General features: G+C 47.4%; 1 protein-coding gene across 22 annotated transcripts in view; it reads left to right on the plus strand.

Annotated features, from left to right (window-relative positions):
- Window positions 1-8,540, plus strand: part of LOC115935588 (uncharacterized) — a 78,388-nt gene extending 69,848 nt beyond the window's left edge. For 20 of the 22 annotated variants that reach the window (XR_010135043.1, XM_063709484.1, XM_063709490.1 and 17 more), the window contains 2 exons: window positions 3,731-3,867; window positions 8,263-8,540. The gene's annotated coding sequence lies outside the window, so the exon portion shown is untranslated. The remainder of the gene's footprint in view (window positions 1-3,730; window positions 3,868-8,262) is intronic. The other 2 variants (XM_063709492.1, XM_063709493.1) reach the window with 1 other exon arrangement.
- The last annotated feature ends 2,107 nt before the right edge of the window (window positions 8,541-10,647 follow it).

A 10,647-nucleotide genomic window follows, 5' to 3' on the forward strand; every position in this document is an offset into this window, starting at 1 on the left:
CAGCATGGTGCCATTACCTTTAATGGCAAAAACTGCAATTACTTTTGCACCAACCTAATAACTTTTGCACCGCCAGGAGATCTCCTGCCATCTATTCAGTCTTCCATCCCGCTCTCTGGGGCTTTATTCTTTCTGTTCTTTCTGCTTCTTGCTGCCCACGGTGCCTCCACCTCCCTGTGGCTGAAATGCTGCCCTCTCCCATCCTGCCCAGATGCCTCTTCCACCAAGCTTTTCTGACTGCCGCATCTGGAATAATATATATATGCAACTTTAAGATCTGTCTTTCTTTTTTGATCTTTTCATATTTTTTTATTTCTATTTTGGTTATTTGCTGCCATGTTCCTTAAGGAAAAGATTCTACCCTCACAATGACTAAGCAGCTTGGATCACGGAAAGAGCTTGGGCTTCTCTCCCCACTTCTGTTTTCTCATCAGTAAAATGGGGACAAGCATTGTAAATAACCAACCCTCTTAAGAGTTGCTGTAAGGCTTGGCCAGGCGCAGTGGCTCACGCCGACAATCCCAGCACTTTGGGAGGCCGAGGTGGGTGGATCACCTGAGGTCAGGAGTTCGAGACCAGCCTGGCAAACATGGTGAAACCCCGTCAATACTAAAAATAAAAAATTAGCCAGGCTTGGTGGCAGCTGCCTGTAATCCCAGCTACTCAGGAGGCTGAGGCAGGAGAATCTCTTGAACCTGGGAGGCGGAGGTTGCAGTGAGCTGAGATCGTGCCATTGCCCTCCAGCCTGGGGGACAAGAGCAAGACTTTGTCTTAAAAAATAAAAAATAAAAAGAGTTGCTATAAGGCTTGAAAGAGGCCTTTGGCATGACTGTCACCTCCCTCAGGGCTCTGCACATTTTTTTCTTTTTTTGAGACAGAGTCTAGCCCTGTCACCCAGGCTAGGGTGCTACGGCACAGTCTCGGCTCACTGCAACCTCTGCCTCCCAGGTTCAAGCGATTCCTCTGCCTCAGCCTCCTGAGTAGCTGGGATTACAGGTGCGCACCACCACGCCCAGTTAATTTTTGTATTTTTAGTAGAGACAGGGTTTCACCATATTGGCCAGGGTGGTCTCAAACTCCTGACCTTGTGATCTGCCCGCCTCAGCTTCCCAAAGTGCTGGGATTACAGGCATGAGCCACCGTGCCGTGCCAGCTCTGCACATTTTAAGGAACCAATGAATAAGTGATTGAATGATTGAATGGATAAAGGCCTTTACTCTTCTACTTGAAGCTGTCAAAATGGATAGGTTTTTGCTACAGTCCTCGCCACCCCTCTTAATGCCACGTCAGCAGCATGGCATATACACCTGCAAACCCAGGCTCTGCATCAGGTTGCCAGGTCACCTAAATGACAGCTGTGAATTCTTCTAAAACGGGTCAGCAAACTATGATCCGCAAGTTAAATCCAGTCCACAGCCTGTTTTTGTACAGCTTGCACATTAAGGATTTTTGCTACGTTTTTAAATGATTTTTACATAGAAAATGTTACATTTTTAAATGTAAATGTAAATTAAATGCAAATATAAACATTTACATTTTTAGATGTTTAAATAAAAAATCACAAGAAATGTAATTTTATAGCATGAAAATTATAGGAAATTCTATCATTAGCACTTGTAAATAAAGTTTTATTGGCACACAACTATGCTTGTTCATTTATGTATTGTCTACATAAGCTATAGTTGGTGTGTGCAGAGCTTTCACTCAATGATGGCACAGTTGAGTAGTTTCAACAGAGATGGGATGGCCCAGAAAACCAAAATATTTACTACTTGGCCCATTACAAAAAAATTTTGTGCTGATCCTTGGTCTGTGAAAACAGGAGAAATGATGAATACCTACCCATCGTGTGTGGGTAAAATGTTAAAGTGCTTGATATCAAGTGGGCACTCAAGAAAAGTTTTTCCTTCTACTCTCTATTCCTCCCTGTCTTCATTCCCTTTCACAGAGGGCTCTTTTATTTCAGGGTCCAAGCCATGAAAACCATAGAAAAAGGATGACAGGGAGACTCTGAACCAGTGCCATGCACATACCAGGCCTCAAAACAGCAGAGCTGTGTTTGTCATCTCCACCTTCCTGCTCCAGAGCCTCCCCAGACCTCTCAGTCTATGGGACTGTTGGTGGACAGGCAGAGTTTAAATCCATTGCGTCTTTTGCATCTCGTGGTTCCAGACGTGGATGGGGCCAGCCCTGCATGGCCTGCCCCGGAGAGCAACTTCTATTAGGTTTATCAGAGGCTGGACAGCGTCCACTGCATCTTTTCTTGCTTTGGGCATTTTAAAACTTGGGCTGCTGTTGCATAGGAGATTGCAGCTGCAGTTTGGCTTGGCTTAAGATGAGATGCAGCCTCTGGGCTGAAATTGAGGGTCCTGATTCTGCTTTGAGAGATGGTATGGCATCCTGAAAAGAACCGAGATTTGGAATCTGGGCTGGAATCCCAGCTGTGCCCCTCACAAGTTCTAGGATTCGTACCGTTTGCTTTTTCTGAAAAGTGGGGGTGATGCTTTTTCTTGGGGTGAGGGTGGGGTGTTGGCAGGGTTCTCCACCATGTAAGCTTGAGGGAGCAGGGTTTTGTCTTTTTCTGTACTGAAGCCCAGCTTCTAGAACAGTGCCTGGCTGGGGGTGAGCACTCGGCAAACACCTGCCTTAGAAAGGTGATTGAAAGATGTAGAGTTCCTGGCACACGATAGAATCTCATTAAGTGGTCACATTGCCATTTTCTGTACTCAACCAGGAATTGGCACACTATGGCCCACAGCCTGTTTTTGTAAATAAAGTTTTATTGGAACATAGCTATGCCCATTTCTTTACATATTGTCTGTGACTGTTTTCCTGCTATAGTGGGGGAGTGGAATCGTGAGACAGACCTGTGCCCTGCCGAGCCTAAAATATATATTGTGTGGCTCTTTACAGCAAAACTTTGTGGTTTCTGCTCTGAATGTCAGGGTGACCCTGTCTGAGGATGATCACGGATTTCATTTTCCCTTATTTGTTAGTGTTGCGGTCAGCCGCAAGTTGAAAACAAGGAACCAGCTTGAGGTACGCATTCTCGATGCCCTTTCTAAGATACTTATGGAGATTTTTCTTTTCCACTCCAATTCTGCCACGCTCTTTCGGCATGGTCAGAGCTGGCTTCTCTGTGCCCTCCAGATCTGATATGTAAGATGGTGTTACTTTCATTTCTTTGTAAAAAGAAACTCAACCCACCTGTCAATTGCTGGTATATTCATTAGGGATTAACCATGGGTCCTGCAACAAGTAGGCTCAGAGCACAGAGGACATGAGTCAAAATAAAAAAAGATAACCAACCAGGTACAACTGTGCTTTGTAATATTATAGAATAGAATGCTGATGGGGTTCAGGAAGGAGTCCACTGTGTTTGTGGGGCACAGGATACATAAGATTCTGATTTACTTTTCCATCATGGTGAATGGCATGATCTTAGACACCTTAGTTAGCTTTATTCAAACTCAGTTTTCCAATCTGTAAAATGGCAATGTTCACTATATGTTGTCACTCTCTTTGATGGGCAGGGCCCACAGTTAGGAGTCTCTGGAGGCCTTGGTATCTAGAATGGTGAAGAAGAGCTTTCTGGAACATGTGTCAAATGCTCTGATGTCCTCATTTGAAGGGGGCCCTGTCCCCTGTACCAGCTGAGCAATGCGAGTGGGCCACTGTCCTGCTATCATTTTATAGTCAGTGGATCTTTTTTTTTTCTCTTTCTCTCCAGAAGGACAGAATAACAGGCTCCCAGATTCACAAGCCCCACCAAGAGGATCACCCCAGGAATGCCTGGAGGCTGAGGAGTTCACTGAGGCTACTGCATCTTGAGACTCAGGATGAAGACCCAGCTTGGGGCTGTCAAAGGTGCAACCTGCCAGCTGAGACCTCCAGGGGTTGAGCCCAGGCCCCTTTGCCTTGTTCATGGCTTAGGCCAGTGCTTAGCATACAGTAAACAACTTGTAAATGTTTATTAGAGGATGTATGGTGGGTCATCCCTTCTGAATGGCACACAGTCCATTGTCATTGTCCTCAGAGGCTCCAGCCTCAGGTGCTTCTTAAACTGCGATGGGAATGATGGCAGCAGATGGGCCCAGGGCTCAGCATGAGAGCTCACAGCAGGCTGTGCTCCACCCCACCCAGGCCCCCAGTCTTGCCATGTTTCCTCTGCCTCACCAGGCTGGCCTAGAAACTGCTTCCAACTGAAACCAGCCAAATGCCTGCCCCTAACCACACCTGCAACTCTAGGGTTACCTTTAGTCTTGATCAGGGGTCCTTAAACTGTAGCCTTTGCTGGACACAGTGGCTCACACCTGTAATCCCAGAACTTTGGGAGGCCAAGGCGGGTGGATCACTTGAGGTCAGAAGTTCGAGACCAGCCTGGCCAACATGGCGAAACCCCATCTCTACTAAAAATACAAAAATTATCCAGGCATGGTAGCACACATCTGTAATCCCACCTGCTTGGAAGGCTGAGGCAGGAGAATCACTTGAACCTAGGAGGTGGAGGTTGCAGGGAGCTGAGATAGCGCCACTGAACTCCAGCCTGGGCGACAGAGTGAGACCCCATCTCAAAACAAACAAACAAACAAAAACTAAGCCTTTGGGCTAAATCTGGTGAGTGTTCTGTGCTTGTAAGAACTCTGAGTTAAGAATAATTTTTATGTCACTAAAGGGCTGAAGAATACAAAAAGAATATTCAGCAGAGACCATCTGGCTAGCAAAGCCTAAAATATTGACCCTCTGGCCCTTTACAGAAAAAGTGTGCCAGTCGCAGGATTAGGCAGTGCTGACCGCACCCCAGGCTCCCTGTGAAAATTTCAACCACACAGACTCATTTCCTTTCTCTTATCAACACTGAGGCAGGTGTGATTATCATTCCTTGTAAACATGGAGAAACTAAGGCATGGAGAGGTTTAACTTGTTTACCTGAGAATCTATTAAGTAACAGAGCCAGGGTTCAAACCCAGGCAGTCCAGCTTCAGAGTCCATACTTCCTAGCTGCACTCTGGGCCATCAGCGTAGGGATGAGCTTCAGACAAGAACTCCCCTCTTAATTTCTGCCCTCTCCTGCCCCACAGCCAGTGGACAGGCATTTTGCACCCCAGCCTGCCCCCAGCCAGCTCCTACTCAGAGATTTCCTTCAGGGACTTAGACAAGGCTCTGGGACCACCCTCCTTTTCTGCCCTACCCGGCACCTGGAACTCTGCTTGATCCTGCTCCCTCTGAGGCTGGACACATCTCCATGAGCCAGGCCTGAAGTTGTTCCCCTCTCTGGACCTCGGGGCCTCCCTTCCTAGGGACAGTTCCTGTGTCCCCTCTACTCTCTGCCTTCCCCCCGCCCCACCATGTTCTTGGGGCTGGAATTGTAGTGTGCAGCCTTGGGAACAGGGCTGGGCTCAGGGGTTGGGAACAGAGGCCCAGGGCTCTGGCTGACCCTCTCTCATCCCCAGGAGGAGAAGCTGCTGTGTTTAGAGTGTCACAAAGAACAGTGCTGGAGGCTTCAGAAATCTCGGGAGATTCTGAACTTCTAGGCGGAGCAGATGGGATGGTGCCTCTGTGATCAACAGGCCTGGCAGAGGGGTGCAGGCGGGGGTGCGAATGGAAAGACAGCTGCCAAGGGGAACGGAGAGCTTTTCAAGTCACCCTTGTCCCCTCCCCACCCCACCATCAGGGCTAAGACTAAACCTCACCATCCAGTTGCGGCCTCTTGGCCCTGGGGATGAAGATGAGTACATGTAGAGTGAAGGTAGAGAGGCCATGTTCTGGTTATGTGACCTTGCACGGGTTACATAACATTCTGTGCCTCACTTTACTTGTTTTTAAAATGATGAAGATGATAACTACCTGGCAGCGTGTCTTATATTAGGGATAATATGGTTCCTGGCACTTTGTAAGCACTCGGTGTGAAATTGTCTTCTGCTGCTGCCCTTCATCAGTCCACCCCTCCTCTGCAGAGGTTTCCTCCATGCTGAGCAAGCTGGCAGCACCTAAGTTCCTGTTAGTGCACCCTAGTGCCTTCTGCCCAGGCCTCGGGACCCCCAGGGATCCTGGCCCCTGTGGACAGGGACTTTTGTGCCCTCCTTCTCTGTTACCAGCAAGAGTGAGTCCTGCACTGAATTTCCATGGGATCATTGCTTGCTAACATTTGTGAGTGAGTTACTGTCTAGAAAGCAGCTTTTCTGGACTTTTCCCATTAATTTCACGAAAGTTATCTTCCTTTGCCCTTACTACAGCCCTGTGAGAGGTTCATTACCCCATTTTACAGACAATTAATACTCCGAGATGAAGTGACTACCCCGGGGTCGCCTAGCTAAGCAGTGGAGAGTGGGCCTCCCACCCAGGCCTTCTCACTCTGACTCCTGTTGTCCGCGTCATTGCATATGGCGACATGCGGGTCACGTGATCACACATCCCTAGCTGATATGGAATTGTGAGCTTCTCCTGGGTCTTCCGAGGAAGGATGCTTTCAGGAGTGCTTTGGAATGAAGGCAGTGGAGGACAAGAGACCTCTAGGTCAAAGCCAGGCAGGAGGGTCCTCTCAGGGGCCCAGCCGACAAGTTGCATTTCTCCCTCAGAGGCCTGAAGAGGCAGAACACCCCAGAGGAGCCTGGGGCCACCACCCAGTGTCACTGTGGGAAAACGGCAGCAGGAAATGTTCTCTCGCCTGTGTGCTCCACTTCAGTCCACGCCTTCCCTCCTTCTGGAAGCCTTGCCTGACCACTGGCCTGCCCCTTCTATGGGAATCACTGACCTTGCAGCTTATTATAGACTTATATGTATGCAGAAATATAATTTTAATTACTTTTGTATTGCTCCGAGAGTGATACCAAATCATGATAGAAAATTTAAATAAACAAAATAGCCAAATTAATACCAGTAATCACCCCAGTCAAATATACCCAGCTCACATTTTGATGTAAAATCTTCCAGTACAGTTTCTATGTACATATATATATTTTTAGGAAGGAGATTATATTTTACATGCTGTTTTCTAAAACGTTCTTTTAAAACTGTATCATAAACATCTTTCCTTATAATTCAATAGTCTTCTACAACAAACTTTGCTACTGAATTTTTTTTTGTCATGGTCACTGTTGTGTTATGTGCATCTTAGTTTAGCATCTTCAGTTACGTTATAAGTGTCTTAAGCCCTCAGGTTCCCCAGCCAGCTGCAGGGTGGGTTTGTTCATTGATTGATGGCTGTATGGGGTGGAGGAGGGAAGTAGAAAGTGAGTGAGATTTGGGTAAGCAAACCTGGGTTTAAATGCTGAGTCTGCAAATTCCATAAATTCTCCTTCCCTCCCTCCCTCCCAACCTTCCTCCCTCCATCCCTCCCAACCTTCCTCCCTCCATCCCTCCCTCCCTCCCTCCCTTCCTTCCTTCCTTCCTCCCTCCATCCCTCCCTCCCTTCCTCCCTTCCTTCCTTCCTTCCTCCCTCCCTTCCTCCCTCCCTCCCTTCCTTCCCTCCTTCCCGAAACAAATGCCTTGTTAGATATTTTATATATTTATGTAAATATGCACTCATTTAAATATCATGTGAGCACCTCCTCTGAGTGGCCCTGAGCTTGGTTCTTGGATGTAGCACTGCACAAGAGAAACCAGGTCTCTGCTCTCCTGGAGATCGACGCATCCAGTGTGGGGCACAGACTCAAATCAAGGCAATAGACAAAACCTAAACAGGCCACTAACTTGTGTTTAAGTACAACATCCACATGAACGGGAATGAGAATTACAGGGGGAGCACACTTGAGCTGCGGTCCAGCAAAGCCCTCTCTGGGGAGGTGACAGTCAAGCCCAGACCTAAAGGAACCTGCTGCAGAGAGGATGGGAAAGATGTTCTGACAAAGGCCTTGAGATGGGGAAGGCTTTGGTTTAGATGAGGAACTTCAGTTGGTCATCCCCTCTCTCATCCATCCTATTGAAACCACCTTTGCAAAAGGTGTGTCAATGAGAAAATTATAACAGTAAGCTAAGCCAACCCAACCTCCATCTTGCCTTTCTCTTAATTATTCCTGGGCTATTGGGTCAAGCTAACTTTGGAAGACATTTAGGCTACAGTTTAAATGATAATAGGCCTTGCCCAAAACTCAACCACTTTTGTAAAGCTGTTAGGGGGCCATCAGGGTGCGGAGACGAGAAGAGCCTGAATCCTACTAAGCTGCAGACATTATTCCGGAGGTTATAAGATATGCAACTTTCCCAATTACTCCTTTGAATAACACTACTATTATAGATTGGCCTTTTGAAATATCTTTCCAGGTTTTTTGCATGTCTGACACCCATGACTCCACCTGGACCTGATGGCTCCACCCAGAAGCAATTCAGCCCAACAGGAGGACAGCTTCAACCCATTACGATTTCATCTCTGCCCCAACCACTCAGCAGCAAGCACCTGTTACCTGTCCACCCCCACCCCTTCCCCCAAACTGCCTTTGAAAAAATCCCTAACCTATGAGCTTTGAATAAGATGAGTACGAACTCCATCGCCCACGTGGTGTGGCCGGCTTCGTGTCTATTAAATTCTTTTTCTACTACAATGCCATGGTCTTTCTTTATGCAGTGGGCAGGAATAACCCCTTGGGCAGTAATAAATTTGGGGTCTCATGTGGGATTGTACTGGTGGCTACCTGTGTATGATTTGGTAGCCCCCCGCTGGCAACAGGCCTGGAGGCCAGCTCAAACGGCTGCCTAGTTCTCCTGGCAGAGAGATGGGGGCTGACTGTGGCACCATCTCTATCAGCGGGACACTGCTGACCATGGTGCATGGATGCAGTGGGCAGGAAGAATCTCTTGGGCAGTTATGCTATCTATCCAGTCCATTTGTCAAATGTATCCAGACTATGACCTCTTCTCACTTCTTGGTCGAAGCCACCCTCATTCCTGCCTGGAATTTTTGCAACAGCCCCTGGGCTGGTCTCCCAGCTTGTGCCTTTGCCTCTCAATCTGTCTTCAAAACAGCAGCCAGGGTGATCCTTTGAAAGGGCAGCCAGAGCTCATGAGCCCATTTGCTTCAAAACCCTCAAAGGGTTCCATCTAATTTTGAGTAAAAGCCACAGGCCTCACTGTGGCCTGCGAGGCCCATGGGATGCAGCCCTGTGATGTCTCTGATCACGTCCTCGTCCTTTCCATCTCATTTCGCCCTGGCATCCTGGCCCCTTTGTCATAACTCAGACCCTCCAGGCATACTTCTGCCTCAGGTTCTCTGCACCTGCTGTTTCCTCTCTAGCCTATTTGTCCACTTCCTCATCCCTTCTCAGTCTTTGCTCAGGTATCATCATTTCCATGAGGCCTTCCCTGGCCACCAGATTTAACACTGAAACTTCCCCACATCCCACGAAGCTCACTATGCTCTTTGCTGGTTTTATTTTCCTCCATTGTTCTTGGTGTCTCCTAATGGGTTCTACAATTAATTGTTTGAGTTGATTTATTAGTTTCTCTTACTCCCCTGGAATATAAACTTCAGGAAGTTTATATTCAGGAAGGCAGTGATTTTTGTCTTATCTCTTTCCAAGAAAAGTATCTGTGACATGGTAGGCACTCCATAAGTATTTGTAAAACAAATGATTGGACTTCCTTATACCAAAGACAGTCTGCACAGAAAACAAATCTTTACTTCAAGCACAAACCTTTTGATATACATATATATGTCCAAGTTTTCCTTTTTTTTTTTTTTTTTTTTTCAGAGAAGGGCCCTTTCTGGTTTCCCCTGCTGCCCATCAGGATGCACTCAGGCAGCAACTGTACAGTAAAAGGTTAGCCTCTGGTTTCCCAGAGCAGAGAGCTGTCAACACCATAAGCTATTTTTGCCTCACCTCTGGTGCTCCGGAGTGGCAGGCCACTCACAGGTGTGGTGCATCAGACTATGAAGAGGCTGGGTGGCCACAACTCTGTGCCGGGATGCTGACCTCTTTGAGGCAAACAGCATGAGCTGGAAAAAGTGTGTCTATCTCAGAGTTAAAAACTGGTGAATTCCCCTGTTGCTCTTTACCATCTCCTGGGTCCGTATGATCTGACTGCCACCCACTTTCCCCTTTCCTCACTGGGCTCCAGACACACTGGCTTCCTTCCTTCCTGAAGCCTCCATCTGCTGCCGGGCTCAGGGCTTTGTTAGACGCTCATCCTGCCTGTGTTGCTTCCTGCAGTGTGCTGAATTGTGTCTCCCAAAAGATATGCTGAAGTTCGGACTTCCAGAACCTGTGAATGTGACCTTATGTATAATAGAAATAGGGTCTTCGCAGATGCAATCAAGTTCAAATAAGGTCACTCTGGATGAGGGTGGCCCCTAATCCACTGGCTGGTGTCCTGAGGACAGAGACACACAGTGGGGAGGCCTTGAGAAGATGGAGGTAAAGGTGGGAATGATGCATCTACAAGCCAAGGAGCACCAAGGATTGCTGGCAACCACCAGACACTAGGAAGAGGCAAGGAAAGGTTCTTCCCTACAGCTTTCAGAGGGAGCACAGTCCTGCTGACACCTTGATTTCAGACTGCTAGTCTTCAGAGCTGTGGAAAAATACTTTTCTGTTATTTTAAGCTCCCCAATTTACAATATTCTGTTATGGCAGCCCCAGGAGATGAATACATTTCTTTCTCCTCCTTCATTTCATACCTCTAGTGCCATCTCCTTGAAGAGCCGTTCTTTAA

Source organism: Gorilla gorilla, chromosome 7 (assembly GCF_029281585.2).
Source record: "Gorilla gorilla gorilla isolate KB3781 chromosome 7, NHGRI_mGorGor1-v2.1_pri, whole genome shotgun sequence".
Taxonomy (NCBI): domain Eukaryota; kingdom Metazoa; phylum Chordata; class Mammalia; order Primates; family Hominidae; genus Gorilla; species Gorilla gorilla.